This window comes from Ascaphus truei, chromosome 5 (genome assembly GCF_040206685.1).
Source record: "Ascaphus truei isolate aAscTru1 chromosome 5, aAscTru1.hap1, whole genome shotgun sequence".
Lineage (NCBI taxonomy): Eukaryota > Metazoa > Chordata > Amphibia > Anura > Ascaphidae > Ascaphus > Ascaphus truei.
The window spans coordinates 164,704,278-164,718,173 of NC_134487.1; positions in this window are offsets into that span (position 1 = coordinate 164,704,278).

Here is a 13,896-nt window from a genome sequence, read left to right on the forward strand (position 1 = left end):
CCACAGCACACTGACAGACACTGGGGAACACGCAGCATAATGGCCGACACTGAGGCACATACAGCACACTGAGGCACACATCGCACACTGACAGACGCTGAATCACAAATAGCACACTGACAGAGCAAACTGTAACTGACAAATGTACACACAAACACAAAAATCATACTGACACAATGAAGCAAACTGACAGACTGAAACACACAGAGCAAATTGACACACCAATACACACACACACAAATACACACTGCAAACTGACACACAAATACACACAGCATCCCTTCCCACAGCAGCACATGCAGTCGTAACTCCTCCCCCTTATGTCATGGAGAGCAGGGGCAGGAAGAGCTCTGCAGCTCTCTGCCACAGTTCCGCAGCCAGCCTCTGCTGCCTGCTCTCTCTGCAACCCGCCCCCCCTCCCCGCGCCACTCACAGCTCCTGATCCAGCTTTGATGTTGTGCTGTGAGCACTGGCTGAAGATAAAGTCACTGTCAAGAGTGGGCCTGCTGGCAAGTCAGGACCCCGTAGGTGGAAGGGGGCCCTGACTTCAGTGGTTGGTCGGCTACACAGCTGGGCCAAATGTCCAAGCTCTCTGCCCCTGTCAGCGGGCCCCCCAAGAGTGTGGGCCCTAAAGCCTTGCCCAGGCTATAGCGACACCTCTGAATTTGGTGCTAGACACCAGTCTGTCTTTCTCTGCTTGCACAAATGTTTAGTTATTGTGTTTGTTAATAGACACAACCTTTAGGGTTCCTTCTTTACACACTACCTTTTCTTTTGGAGAGTATATTCTTGTGATGAGCTATACTATTAGTGATTGAGTGGCTAGGTATGCTCTTTTCATTACATTTTAATATTCACTAGCATGTACCTTTCTTTCAATGTGTATAAGTTTCAAGTTGAAGTATTAAAACACCATGCATCATTTGCAACATATGTATCTAGGATTCAATATGCTCTAACATTTTAAGATGCAACATTATATATATTCTATTGAATTTAAGTATTTACAAGGGTGCATTTAAAGTTAAACTTTAGATTGAATTTGGTTTAAAGCATAAATTGAATAAGATGGTGCATTTCTATATTTCATGTAGCATATACCTCAATAAAGCCTTTTCAATTTTCTATACCTGGGCACCCCATTTATTCTTATGGTTCCTGTTTAAAGACTGCCCGGACATTGTTTGAGTGCCCTGAATCTCTCCAACTTCGCTGTTGACGGTTGAGAGGCCTGTTTCTGAGTTTCTTTCTCTCCCCCTCCAGTCCTCACACTGCAGTGGGTAGAAATACTGTTGTCCATCACCAAAGGTGCGTGGCTGGGAGGAGGTTACAGGTGTTAATCAGGATCCCTCCCTTCACTGTCACTGTCTAAAGTCCGTCCATAAACAGTAATTCACTGTATTGCAATTAGTGCTTGATGATATCCCCTCACCATCAAGCATTAGCTGCCGGCAATACAGTTTGCCTTAGGCAGCCTTGTAGACACCTATTCCCAGCCAGCTATACTATATGTAAATCAGTATCATTTACTAGTACCAACTTGAACTCCAGAAGGCTAATGATTTATTTGTGTGTGTTTGGGCACCATTCATGGTATTTGCAGTAAATAATGCTAGACAAATATGGGTAAGAAGACACTTGTTCTCATCAAAATTGTGCTTTCAAACTTGGCTGATAATAAACTTACACAGGTTGGGCAACATTTTGGGAAGTCAAGGTTCACAATTTGGTGAATGTTGAATGTTAGAATATTTGCAAATTCGGCACTACTACACAGAATATCCCATTGAAGTCAGTGGGAGTTTTCATGCGGTACTGCTGAAACAGCACTATTGCACTTCATGAATTAGGGACTGTGTGTGTTTTTAAAACTAAGTTGGAAACAACTATTGGGAGGTTTGGAACCCCTCCTCCTTGGTTTTAACCTCACCCATCCCACTTTAATTGGCAGGTCCTATTACAGTATATACCTGTGATGACCATTCTATTAAGAGACTTCTTCCTGCAGTAGAGAGGTAAAGAGAATATGTGCAGGCAGTGTAGGACCTGCAGTAAAGGGTTAACCTTGATGTGGTTGCGGACTTATAATGCTTTGGCCAAAGGATTAACTAATGACCCTGAAGAATAACAGATAGTATTTAACTTAATAATGTGTAATGTTGGATGTAGCATTTGGGGCTCTTTTGTCTTTTGTTGAATATCACTACCACTACCCAGTAGCAATCCTATTGATACAAAAATATGTATAATTATATAGATATATATATAGATATAGATATATATATATTTGTTTTATACAATTTTGAATTTTAAATGCTAGATACTATTTGCAAATAATGTATTTTCTCTTTATTTTACCTTATATTTGCTGTGTTGGAGGGAACCATGAATTAAGTCCATAGTGAGTCCTATTTGTAACAAAATATCTCAATGTTTAACAGTCCTGATTCTGAATTTAATACAGTAGCACTAATCAAAAATCTTTCACTGCATGCTTGTTGCAGTAATATCCAACATGTATGTTGGTTAAATTTTTCGTGTATAGATAAGAATAAAGACTTTTGATTTGCAAGATAACATAATTGTAGAATACAGTAAATAGAAAGGGAAAAACTAGACTTAAGTAAATAAACCAAAGTAAATTTGCTAAAGACCTTCTTAGCAAAATAAGAGGAAGATCAAGACATGCTTGTATATTGTAGATAAGGCAGATCAATAAAAAAATAACAATATTGATCACTGGGATTTTAATTATCTTGATATTGACAGGGAGAAGAATTGTGAAATCAGAGGGGAAGCACACCTATTCAATAAGGTAGCACTGAAGATGTTGCTCTAACAAAACTAAAGAGATCAAAGGCTATTTAAGATAAAATCTTAAGGAAATACTGTAGGTATTTGGTAGCCAATCACGGTATTGCCCTTGAAGAGGATAAACTGACTTTTAGAAAAAATGGAAACAGCTCCTTTTTAATATGCCTAGGAAAAGACAAGCTTTGATCTTTTGCATCGATGTATATTATTCACATGCTGGTATGATAAAGTGTCATTTCACTGAGCTTTTTTAAATTAATAGTATTAAAATTATTTTTCCAATTACCAGCTAGAGGTCATCAGATAAGGGACATAATATATTATTTCCTACATACTCCATATCAATCTACAGTATGTTTTTATTCTTTAAACGAGGCTTATCATGTGAGTTCTGTTTTTATTCATTATAGGCTTTTAATTCCTGAAGTGCAATGAACACATTTTGCTACTAGTGTAAAAATTGTATTACTGCAAAACATAATTGAAAAACATATTGAGGCCTACACTATGCACTAAGAGTTGCACACATCTTTTTTTTCTAGTGAAAAATTGGCATACGGAAATGTAAAATGTAATTTGTGTACTGACCGGAAATGTCTAAATTGGGCAATTCTGATTTTTTGGGGGGCCCAGAGAAATGCACTCCGCTAGGCATACAGATGTAAATAGTATGTACCAAAAAGGTTTAGTTGCACCCATAAAATAGGAAATTGAGTTACAAATCCAAAACAAGTATTGTTAGTGCATAATTCAGCTGGCATGTATCAGCCCAAAATGAATTTGATGCAGCACGGATGTTTTATTACAGTATATATGTTATATATAGCTATTATAAATATATTCACACTAATTTATATTTATTAATACTAGTTATAATTTTTTTTTTTTTAAATACACTGCATTTTGATTTAATTTAAATTGTATTAACCAGGTATTAAACATTACACAATACGTCACATTTTCTTTCAAACAATGAACTGTGCATCATATATAATGTACGGGTATGAAGTGTTCATACATGATGCACATTTTATGAAGGTTTGTGCTACTTTTTAGTATGAGAATGTTGGCACACAAATATGATCTTATTTAATAGGCCTCGTTATCTTGCCATGATTTAACTGGTATTTGAGCAAGTGCTGATGCAGAAAACAAATGAATTACATTAATACATTTGACACATTGTATAAAACACAGTAAAATATTCTTAACTTAGATACAACCTGTATATTTTGTGTCTCCTGTTGATTGCTACATTCTAATTCTGGCTTCTATCCTTTGTGACTTCATCTACCTGATTCATACATGTTTCTTTTTGTTGCCTAGTGATGTTATCCAAATATGGCATTACAAATCTAGAAATGGTAACAAAATCATTAGAACATAGAATAGCGACTGAACTGAATGCTGGCTATCAACTTGTTTGAGAGGAAACGGGGGAGTGGGCAGTACGTCAAACTATGTTTGCATCCCAAAGTACAGACTTAAGGACCCCTGTAGGCAAGTCACTATCTGCAACAAATCAGAAAGACGAAGAAAGAAAAGAGGATGTTTTGCCAGAAAATTGCCATACATGGTCCAAACCACCTCCTTTTGTGGTGATATTAAGTAATGATAGCTGGAATGGTTCAATCTTACAACCCTTTTCACTTAAGCACTGCATGTTTGTAAGTTAATATTTCAAATCAGTTTGTGGAAATTAATTGAGCACATTTTACATGAAAGTGCCATAGTCAAATTCTATCACTGGCAATTTAAATGTGTACACTGTATTATAGCTGCACTCTTCAACTAGCTAAATACAATAAGAACTGATAAATTAAATAAGCAGCTGTAATGTACAGACAAGACTGAATTTGTATTGCAAGGTTTTGTTGCTTCTGGTATATTTTACACTACATTCTCATAGTATTATCCAATTGATATATTTTTGTAATTATTTTAACTTTTTCAGTTACAAGTTCTTTTGAGAGTTTGTGGTGTATAAGAAAGTTAATTATTACCTCTGACTGTGCACTATCGAACATTGATCCAAGTGGTCATTTTTGTATTGTACGAATCAAATCAGATTAGTGCTTTAAATTAGTAGGAATGCTTATGTAACAGTTTTTCCACACCCTCTGGGAGATTTCACTGTTACCTAGTGTTGTTGTGCTGCTCACCTGCTAGGCTTACAGGATACTGAGTGTCCACCAGTGGTAGTGGGGATGAACAGGACAGGCTTTAGGGTTCTTCTCAGTTCTTTACTTGTGCAGCGCCTCCATTCCCCGCAGGCCCCAGCAGAACTGGGTGCAGTCCTTGCAGGAAAACCCTCCTGTACTCTCCCTGATTAACTGCACTCTCAAGCAGGAGTATAAAACAGGAATAGTTCTTTATTCTTCAACAGCATACAACAGATACACTTCTTCCAAGGTTCCCTGGACTCAACCAAGGAGCTTGAGGCCCCAATGGTCTATCCTTAACTCCCTTGTTCCCTGGCGAAATAAGGGGTAGTACCCCACTCCCCTGAGTGAGAGGGTCTCTCCAGCACTCAGAACTCCTAGAATTTGGATCTCCAGACCCTTTTGTAAACAGGGGGAAGGTCTTAAGCCTAAGCCCCTGATTGACGCACAGCAAACCCTTATAGTATAATGTGGTCAGGGGTGAACAAATATGTACATAAAAACAAAAAAAGTTTATTAAATATCTTGGTTTAAATTGTGTTGTGTGGTGTGTATGACACAGATAAAAATAGACTGGATAAGTCTATGGTAATACTCGGTTTCCCTAGTCAAAACCAAAGGTGAACAATGCTGAATACTGTAGATAGTTTGTACAAACGTAACGCTCAAAGGAGAGCTGCCAGAGTGTGAAAAGTTACTGCTAGCAGCTGATCACTCTATCCTGGCTAGATGGTGTATAACATTTGCAATCTGGGCTATGTAGTGGGTATTCCACAAATAGAGTGTCCTGAGTTCACATAGGATATCTAGTAACCAAACCAGTCCGAAGGTAAATAGCTCTCAATGGGCTAAGCTCACAGTGCCCTAGCGTGATGTATGTTATGGTGAAGAGGTCTCACTGCGCATGTGTCATAGATGTATTCGCAATAGGATCGTGAAAGCGTACACGGAGCCAGGTGGGTAAAGTTGAATAACTGAAACCTACAAGCAGTGTCTTTATCTGTAGGGCTGTCAGAAAGTATGCTGTTATATTCAACTGCTATGTAGCATCAGTGTAAATGGACACACAGTTTTCAGCACGATGGTGCTATTTGTATAAGAAAAATTCTTCACTGCGCATGTGTCCCAGTGTACTTGTGCGGATCAATATCATGCGCATCGGAGCAGAGTGAGTAAGGTAAAGTATGGAATACTACGGAGGAAGTTTAAACCCTGGGGCTGGAATAATTTCAAATCAGGGCAAAGGGCTAGTGCAACAATATTTTTGAGTGCCCTTTCACAGTGCTTCATATCAGAGTTGCTGTTGTATATTTATCCTCATAGCACATATAGTCGCTGCCAGATATAGTGTGGTTAAATCGAATACCAAACTACATTTAGTTAAATGCTGGATCTTAGGCAGGGGAGGTATAGCTGCTTACTCGGTACATAGTAAAAGTCAGCACTGAAAACGGGACAGGTTTTTTCTACAAATGTATATAGTGTAGGGTGTCCCCCTCTGTGTGTTAGCATACACATGCAGTATCCATTTACACTGCAGTGCTGGACAAGATCACGATGTCACAGTGCACGGTACAGACTTGCTGTAGATAATGTCAGAGACCTTTCCAAACCTCTTCTGTTCACAGTATAATTAAAGCACTGCAAGAAAAGTAGCAGTTATAAACACCTCTTTAAATGGGTGTATCAAGAAAAGTATCTATGGGCATTGTTCATAGTATGAGTATCGAGTGAAGATACCATTAGAAGTTTTAATCTTTTAGCAAAGTGCACATATAACGCATTTATCAATAGTGCTAGGTAATACTCTAGTAGTACTGTGTCGGCAAAGACCCGACATGCGGCATGTTTCGTCGCTTCTTGCGACTTCTTCCGGGGTGGGCGTGTCTGCGTCCCTTGCGGCCCCTTTATACCCGGTGGTTGCCATGGTAGCCGTGGGACGCCTAGTTGCCAAGAGTGATAGTGGTGGTGCAGAGGTACTGCATCCTAAAGGTGGAATGTTTTTAAAATCATCCTGACCATGATGATACTCTTAAGAAATACATACACTGTCTATAGGTAGTGTGATAAAAAGATAACCTGTCTGCTGAATTTAAATCAAAAGATGTTAAAGGAAAGGAGTGAACACAAAGCCCTCATTCATACCAGATGGATAGTGTGTGTTTAAAAGATATATCCATCTGGCTTCACACTGCAATAGCTTTTTGTCCCAGTTTCCTCTGCGGATACTAGGTGGTATGTGGTCTATTCCTTGGAATGTCAGGGTATTGATCTTTCCTGCATGGAATTCTCTGACGTGGCGAGAGACAGGGGTGTCCAGTGAGTTTCTGATGGCTCCAATGTGTTCCAAAACCCTGCGTCTCAGTTCTCGTTTGGTTTTACCAACATACTTCTTACCACATATGCAGGTGATAAGATAGATGATACCTGAGCTTTTGCAGTTCATGAATTGTTTAATCTTGAATGTCTTGGTATCGCCAGTGTTAGTAAAATGTTTACTTTCCTTCATATAGGTACAGGCTTTGCAACCATGACATTTGTAACATCATTGTATGCTAAGTCATGTTTTGCTTTCACAATCCTATTGCGAATACATCTATGACACATGCACAGTGAGACCTCTTCACCATAACATACATCACGCTAGGGCACTGTGAGCTTAGCCCATTGAGAGCTATTTACCTTTGGGCTAGTTTGGTTATTAGATATCCTATGTGAACTCAGGACACTCTATTTGTGGAATACCCACTACATAGCCCAGATTGCAAATGTTATACACCATCTAGCCAGGATAGAGTGATCAGCTGCTAGCAGTAACTTTTCACACTCTGGCAGCTCTCCTTTGAGCGTTACGTTTGTACAAACTATCTATTCAGCATTGTTCACCATTGGTTTTGACTAGGGAAACCGAGTAGTACCATAGACTTATCCAGTCTATTTTTATCTGTGTCATACACACCACACAACACAATTTTAACCAAGATATTTAATAAACTTTTTTTGTTTTTATGTACATATTTGTTCACCCCTGACCACATTATACTATAAGGGTTTGCTGTGCGCCTTTTAGAAGGGACCTTATGTGCCTTCTTTAGGCACATCTCTCTATCTCCATATCTACACTCCCTTGGCAGCACGCTAATTCCACCAAGGGGTTTTTGAGCGAGGTCTCTCTCCATAGTACCACTAAGCCCCGGATTGGGCAGAACACAGGCCCTAAATCCACCCCCCTCCCCTGTCACTCAAGAGAGCTGCTTATCGCTGGGAAAACCCAGATGAACCCTAACAATGCCTGCACTGGTACCAGGTCTGATGTATTAGGCAGGGCAGATTAGTAGCCAAGAGGATACATGGCTACACTTAATATATGTTTGGTATTCAATTACACAAAAACAAACAGATAAATCAACACAAAATTTAGAATTACCAGACTGCACAAATCTAAGATACTTTAATGGATGTTGAAAGAATGGATGCAGTTTTATACCCACAATAGTAATAATTCTTTATTGAGACACTCGCATATACAAAAGAATACCTGCACTTACCGTACTTATTTATCAAAACACAGCAACCATTGCTCCTTCACTTGTTTTATGTGCATATGTTAAAGTACTTTTTAATTTGCCTACTATTCTTAATTTCTCTAAGGTTTGCTTTCAAGGCATACTTTCCTATATTCCCTCACATTGAATGATTACTTAATCTCACAATATGCAAATTATGTTAGGAAACAACAACCCTTGAAACTATATTATTTTTCGTACAAAACCATCATTACAATATTTACTCTTGAAAACGACTGCTCGGTTGCTAAGGTTGCTAAATGCAAATTATGGCATTACATTGAATTATAATGTTCTTTTACATTACTTTCAATTGTTCATGAATTTCTTCTTGCCTCAACAGTTTCTTGTTGTGTTTGAATATTTAAGAATGATTTTCTCAAATAACACTTCTGAAATAACGTATAACTGTATTTGACTCACTACAACTGCTACAATTTTTCACTGTATAGTGTTTGCTTTGCCAGTTAAAAAATAACTCATTGGAGTTCACCCTTGCAAAACAAATACAAAGACATTCCCAATTCAGTTAGAACATTTAATGTATTCATTTACAGTATGTACCGTATTCAGATCTCTAATTGGCTTATAGATGTACACAATCAGATATAGTAAAAGACAGAGCACTAACAAAATATCCAATGCATATTTGTATAATATTGTTCTGAACTTTTACTATATAACTGTTTGTGAATTAAAAAAAAAATGTTTTATTGTCTCTAAATGCAACTAAATATATGCAAATGTACAACTAAGTAACAACATGTTAGGGCTAACAACAAGTCTTTATTGTACGAGCCACTGTATAATGTTATAGGATGCAGGAAGAGTGATTTCAATGTGTAATGTATTAAATGAGTCTAGTTTATACATAATTAAAAACTAAGGGCCTGATACACAAAGGGTGCCATGCTTTAGCACGCCTTTACTCCCATTTATATGAGAGTAAAGGCATGCTAAAGATTAACACCCTTTGGTAGATATTCTCCTAAATTAGTTCTAATTATCACTATGACCCCTGCTTAGTTTTGCATGTTCCTTAAAATGTTGCTAATTGGAAGCCTTTGAGGACTGAGCTTGATCCTCCGTAGTATAAACAATTTCCAATTTTCTGTGACTGCATGTCTAGTAAATAAAATAGTAGTATTATAAAGAAACAATAAATAATGTTTTGCTCACGGTCGTGAATGTGTGCGTCACCGTGCTGAGTCTGACACTTAAAAAATCAATAAAAATACTGAGTCCTATTTATTTAAAAATAGCAAAGAAAAAAAGTAGGACTGATTAGCACTGCCAATTACTATTAATTTAATAATGAACCTATTGGTTTGGCTTTAAAAACAAACACATACTGTAATAAAGCCAAATTATTTCCAAATATAGGACCTTGATTAAGGCTTCTTTCAGCATAGAAGGATATGTGACTAAAAAACTAGCTATTCTCTGGCAGTACCCTATAACTTTTCCTATAGAAGATGAACCAGCTATGATCTAAGAGCTTCGTTTGTAACAATATATCAGGATATTTTTATTCTTATATACAGTAGGCAACTGATGAATTGTTTTTATACTACCCAGTATTTAGATCATATCTCTTCTGTCGCCAGCTGTGCGAGACACCATACTGTATGTGTATTTATGATTCTCTTCTTCCCAGTTCACAAGCATTACATTTGCATACTATATTTTGCACATGCTGAAGCTTACTTTTTGGCACTTTAAGTCCTACAGTTTACATATTTACAGAACTTTGGGGTTTTGATTATTTGCTATTTTTAATTTATTTATATTTCTTTTGGGAATTATTTTTGTTTATTATCTACTGTATGAGTTGTTGTTTTTTATATGTCAACCAATAGAAATTTGCAATAAACAAAATATGGAATAATCCTTGGGCAAGCTGCAGTCCTATTTTGATTTTATTTTATTTGCTAAAATAATGTGGTTTATAATATAGTCATTCATAATGCCAGAAATACATATTTAGAGGAGAGATTAAACACTATGGGCCTATTCATGAAACTTCAATATGAGCATTTCCAGGTAACTGAGGTATGTAAGTAAATGGTCCCTCTACTAAATCTATCGGTCCCCCTCTCCCTCCTTTCAATGAATATGGCAAAAAAAAAAAGCCAGATCTATTGCTTCAAAATGCTTGCCGAATTCAGGTGATTTTGTACTGGCAATATCCGAGATTAATATATTGGCACCAGTGTCTCTTTCCAAGCTTCCATAATGCTTAATGTATCTAACCAAAATAGTAAGTATATTTTGTAACACTAAGTTTCAAGGTCAGTATTCAGACTTTCTATTCTCCATCTTCTAAAGATGAATAGTAACAGTGAAAATATGGGTTTGACCTGCAGAAAACATAAATGCTCCTCTAATTATGGCTGGGGAAGTGGTTCAGTGAGTAAAAGCGCTGACACTGAAAGCAATGACCTATTAGGGGCCTATTTTATAAGCCTTCATTAAAAAAATCGCTGGGCCGGTTACGCCACCAGTTTTTTGAGCGTTGCTATCACGGTATTCAGAAAGCCTTGAATACCTGTGATAGCAAAATGTCCAAAACTGGCGAGTAGCCGGCGACGTGATGATCGCCTTTCTCAAAAGATCTCACCCGGCGACCTGCAGCGATCTCGCCAGGGATCGCAAGATTGAAATAAAAATCTTAAAACTAGTATACCTGAGCAGTGTGTCTCCAGAGCAGAACTGCTTGGATTTCAGGTCCAGGGACCCCCTGCTTCCCAAGATACAGGCCCCGTCATGGGGTGCCAGCATCTCCTATGCATTTAAATGTATTGGGTCACGTGACCGTGGAATTTAAATGCATAGAGAGATACCGGCACCCCATAACGGGGCCTGTATCTCGGGAAGCAGGGGGTCCCCAGACCTGAAATAAAGTGGTTTTGCTCCGGAGACCCCTGCTCACGTACATTAGTATTAACATATTTATTATAACAGCTTAATTACCTTAGCGGCTAAATACTAAGGCAAAAAGGGGTTAAACCTCAATAGCCTGTTTCTTGGGCCAGAGGGGGTGAATGTAGTCCCAGGGTGGTTGGTTAGGCCTGCCTGTAAGGTTGTGGGAGGAGTTAACCCATTCACTACCATAACGATGGGAACCACTATGGTAATGAATGGGTTAACCCCTCCTGCTACCCACCCAGTAGACCTAACCACCCACCCTTATGGCAACTACCCCTTCACCACATCCCTCTACCCCCAAGAAACAAAAATAAACACAGCAACCCTACTACCCACTTCCTCTATCCCCAACAACCCCCCCCCCCTTCCAACACATACAGTACAGTAATGGGCAAAAGTACTATTATCCACATATGGACAATAGCTCATTTGCCCATTATCAAATCAAACATTTGCCAGCCAACATAAATAAAGTAAATAAAACTTTCTACTTACCCCTACCATCCTGAAGGGCATCCTCATTAGCATACTCCAGGTCAATGTCCTCTGTTGCCAGCAAGAGTAAATGAAAAAAATACAATCTAATGGCCCCTAACCCCTTAATCACCTTAGTGATTAATAACCACTATAGTAATTAAGGGGTTACCCCATCCTCCCCCGCTACCTACCTGGGAGGCCTAACCACCCCCCCAAGGCCCACTATAACCACCTTATACCCATTGATTGACATAGTGGTACATCATGCCCATATAATATGGGCATGATAAGCCACTGTAGCAGTTAATGGCCAACCTATAACAAAAATCATGAAGCCGAAAAATACACAATAATAAAAGAAATACATAAGCACCTAATGCTGCGCCAGCCTTTATTCTAAAACTTGCCTTGGAAAATCTGGGGCAATCACCAACATGACTCAGGTACATGCTGGGTACATGCTGCACATTTCAGTGACATTTCTGCAGACAGACTAATGGCCCATCGGATTAACACAGCAGGGGTCCCTGGCAGTCCCGCTGTGTTAATCCGATGGACCATTAGTCTGTCTGCAGAAATGTCACTGAAATGTGCAGCATGTACCCAGCATGTACCTGAGTCATGTTGGTGATTGCCCCAGATAAGTTTTAGAATACTCGTCGGCGCACCTGTACACAACAAAAAAAAAGAAATAAAAAGCCTAATAGTACACATGAATAAAATGTATCTATCACCAAAACAGCAAAATAATTCAAATGATATTACCGTATTCCAAAACATAAGAATACAATTTATTAAACACTTATCCAACCAATTCAATTAAATATATAAAACCACTAACCAACAAAACTATAAATTAATTTAAACCGCTAACCAACCCTAAAATGTACTTAAAACAAGGCATCCAAATTCCAAATAATTTAATAAAAACAATAAACAGAAATATAAAAAATAACAATCAATTCAAAACAAGCATTTGCCAAAAAATACATTGCCTGTCACTGTATTTCTCTGTACCCTAAAGAGGCACATATTAATACATTAGCAGTCAATGGGCAATCAAAAACATAAAAATAAATAAATATAATAAAAAACTTGAAAAAATAAATTTAAATACATTCAATATTTATCTTGCTTTTAGCAGTCTTCCCCCTCCGAATCCTGGTGTAACAGGAAGCTCTAAAGCCGCGATGTCATCATCTGCAATACGCCTCCATCCTCCTTGAAGAACAGCATGAGGTACCAAAATCTTCTTTCTTTCATCTTTTTTCTCCTTCTTCTATCTTCATCTGTCTTTATTTTCTCCTTTTCTTTAATCTTCTATCTTCTTTCTTTCAATCCAAAAACCCATGGTAATTCCAAAATGGATGTTGCCACGTCGAGATGTTCCGCTAAAATGAGACGCAGGCCTTATATACAGTAGGGCCTGTGATGTTACATTTTAGGGTAAAATGGTACAGCTCCAATCTGATTGGATGTTGTATTATGTGGCAGGCTGCTTTTTTTTTTTTTTTAAGGATGTGATGTCATCTTCAAGGGAGGTATGTCACATCCTTTAAACCACATGGCTATATCACATGGTATTACAGCCAATGGGATTGAAGACAATCCTGTTGGCTCCTGTAACATGTGATATGTTCCATTAGTTAAAAGGGATGTGACATCACTTTAAGACCTGTACATCAACATTTTAGCGGAAGATCTCGACGTGGCAAGATCCGTTTTGGATTTACCATGGGGTTTTGGATTGAAAGAAAGAAGATAGAATATTAAAGAAAAGAAGAAAAGAAGAAAATAATGACAGATGAAGATAGAAGGAGAAAGAAAATTGAGGAAAGAAAATTTTGGAACCTGATGCTGTTCTTCAAGGTGGATGGCGACGGATTTTGGGTGAGGACATTGCGAGTCGAGAGCTTCCTGTTACACCGGGATTCGGAGGGGGAAGACTT